Here is a 3319-nt window from a genome sequence, read left to right as displayed (position 1 = left end):
TTGGGATCAAAGCTAACCACAAATAACCTCTTGCGCTCGCCCCATCCAGCGGCAGCAGTGAGAGGCTGCGCACTGCAGGGGCTACTAACTGGGCTCCCCCGCCCCCTTCACCACATGGCTCCATAACCCAAGGAGCGATTCTTCCCCCAATTTTTCTTCTTCTTTTCTTCTGAGTTCTTCTTTCTACTTGGCTCAGGCTTCTAACTGGCATTAACTCATTCATTCCCAAATGAATATTTGTGCCAGTGGAGTCTCCAATGGATATTTTTGTTGGACTCTAACATCTAGGTAGTATTTAAAATTTTAATTTCCAATGAGTGCAGACCGTCTAAATAAGGAATTCTTAACTTGGGGTCCGTGAACTTTTTTTTTCAATTTTGATAACTATATTTCAACATAATAGGTTTCTTTTGTGTCCCGTATAATCCTATGTCTTTTATGCATTTAAAACTTTTATTCTGACAAAGGGTCGTTAGGGCTGCACTAGACTGCCATAGGGGTCCATGACAAAATAAAGAAGGTTAAGAACTTCAACTCTAAGGAAAGTTATCTGTTTTTTTTTAAAGTTTGGGTTCAAGCTGCAGATCTTTTCTATGGGTAAAGTCTGCAAAAACTCTACACATGCTATTTGATTCTCAAACCCCTTTCAGATAGATGTTAATATTATTCTCACTTTACAGATGAAGAAACTGAGGCAAAGAGTTAAGTGACTTGCCCAAGGTCACATAGCTATTAATAAATTGTCTAAGGCAGAAGTTAAACTTAATCTTGGTGACTCCAAATCCAGAGTTCTATCTCTTACGCCCCAGCAAAAGAATTTAATCCATTTCCAAATGCTCTAGGCCCTCACAGAATAAAATGAAATTGGGGAATATTCAACAAAACAAATAAAGATATGATTGAACATAGTAAATGTTAACACCAGGTTTCTTATATACAGTTTAGTGACCCCAGTTTCTGAGTTTGACCCAATCATGTTTTGGTTATTGCTACAGGGGCAGGTACAAACAGGAAATTGGGCAGCTATTTGGATAATTTTCTTTAGGTTGTTTTTGTTTTTGTTTTTTTACCTTAAAGAGAGGCAGCAAAACAAACCCAAATCTAAAGCCTTTTCTCTCAAATAGACCAATGATATTCATTTGTCACCTAATTGCTGCATTTCCCTACCTGCAGTTTACAGAGCTTCTGCCAGTGCAGGACTTCCCATGAGATATTTAATGGCCAAGAAGCCATTTACTAAGCCCAGTGTGTGTGTGTGTGTGTGTGTGTGTGTGTGTGTGTGTGTGTGTGTGTGTGTGTGTGTGTGTGTGTGTCTGTGTGTGTGTCTGTGTGTGTGTGTCTGTGTGTGTGTGTCTGTGTGTGTCTGTGTGTCTGTGTGTCTGTGTCTGTGTCTGTATGTCTGTGTGTGTGTCTGTGTCTGTGTGTCTGTGTCTGTGTGTGTGTGTCTGTGTGTGTGTGTATTTTTCTTGGAAAATAAATGCTACAGTACCACTCCTATGTCCATAACCTAAAGAGATCATTAAAAAGGAAAAAGGACCCACATACACAAAACATTTTGAGCAGCCCTTTTTGTGGCAGAGTTGGAAACAGAAGGAATGTCCATCAATTAGGAAATGGCTGAACAAGTTGTAGTACATGAAAGTAAAGGAATACTATTGAGCTATAAGAAATGATGAGCAGGTGAATTTCAGAAACACTTGGAAAGATTTATATGAACGTATGCTGAGTGAAATGAGCAGAACCAGGAGAGCATTGTATATAGTAAAAACAACATTGTGCTAGCTTTGATAGACTTAGGTCTTTTCAGCAATACAACGATCTAAGACAATTCTGAAAGATTCATGATAGAAAATGCTATCCACATCCAAGGAAAGAAGTGATGGAGTCTGAATGCAGGTAGAAACATTCTATTTTCCTTTTATTTTTTTGTAGTTTTTCCCTTTTGTTCTGTTTTTTCTAATACAACATGGCTAATAAGGAAACATGTTTTACATGATTGCACATATATAACATATCAAATTGCTTACTGTCTTAAGGAGGAAAGAGAGAAAATTTGGAACTCAAAATTTTATTAAAAATAAGAATGTTAAAAACATCTTTACATGTAATTGGAAAAAATAAAATACTATTTAAAAGAAAAAAAAGAAAGTGGATGCTACAATTCCAGGAGGGAGGATGGTCTGGTGGAATTGGAATCTGGCCGTGTGGGGATGAGTTCAGGGTCTGATGCTTTGGAGCAGCCAGGGCCATGCAAGATGAGTCCCTGCTTCTGTGAGCCTCTATCTTTTCATCTCCAAAAAAAAGAAAGAGGGGGAAGAACCAAATAATCTCTAAGATCATTTTATCTCTCACATTCTGTGAAAAGTAAACAGGGTAAAGTTATTTTTTTTTTAAAGGAAAGAATAATCTTTGAATTTTGAGCCCCTGAGTTGATTTCCTGCCTTTGGTGCAGGCCCACATACAGGTGCTCATTACGTGGGTGTCCATAGGTGTCACCTTATATTCCTGGGCCTCAGTTTTCTCATTTATATAATAAGGCACCCCTTACTCCCAGACTAGAAGTCAAGGTCCCATCCAACTCTAGATCTGTGTTTTTACATAAAACTGAATTTTGTTCAAAATGAAGCTTATCTAGAAGAAGGCACATTAGTCAAACTCCAAGGTCTCAACAAGGGGAGCAGGGCACAAAAGAAAGGACACTTTAATTTTTTTTTTTTTTTGGTGCTATTTCATACTACTTGTCTCAGGGGTGGGGAAGCTACAGCCTCAAGGACACATGTGGCCCTCTAGATCCTCAAGTGCAGCCCTTTGACCGAATCCAAACTTCACAGAACAAATTCCTTTAATAAAATAATTTGTTCTGTAGAACTTGGACTCAGTCAAAAGGCTATACCCAAGGACCTAGAAGGCCACATGTAACCTCGAGGCTATAGATTCCCCACCCTTGTCTTAGATGCACCTATTTATAATGGTAAAAAACTCATTCCCATACTCTGTAGGCCTTTAATTTGTGAAGAGTCAAATGTGATATTTATAGGAAAGCCCCTGGTGGAGAATAATACAAAAAGGAACCCCCAATGTCCAAACCTTGCCCTAGAGCATACAGATACCTAGTCAGCCCAGCTTTGGGGGTGGGGAGATTGGGGGTGGGGAGGGAGGAATGAGATTTGAGAGAACCTGGCAGAAATTTTCTTCCTCTCTTGTGGTTACCACTTGAACATATTGCTTCCTGAGTTATCCTTACTGGATAAAAAAAATGTTAATGACCAGAAAAAATTTAAAAATCAACAGACTCAAGAGAAAAGGGTCCTTGGATTCC

The sequence above is a fragment of the Notamacropus eugenii genome, chromosome 5 (genome assembly GCF_028372415.1).
Source record: "Notamacropus eugenii isolate mMacEug1 chromosome 5, mMacEug1.pri_v2, whole genome shotgun sequence".
Lineage (NCBI taxonomy): Eukaryota > Metazoa > Chordata > Mammalia > Diprotodontia > Macropodidae > Notamacropus > Notamacropus eugenii.
This window is presented reverse-complemented; position numbering follows the sequence as displayed.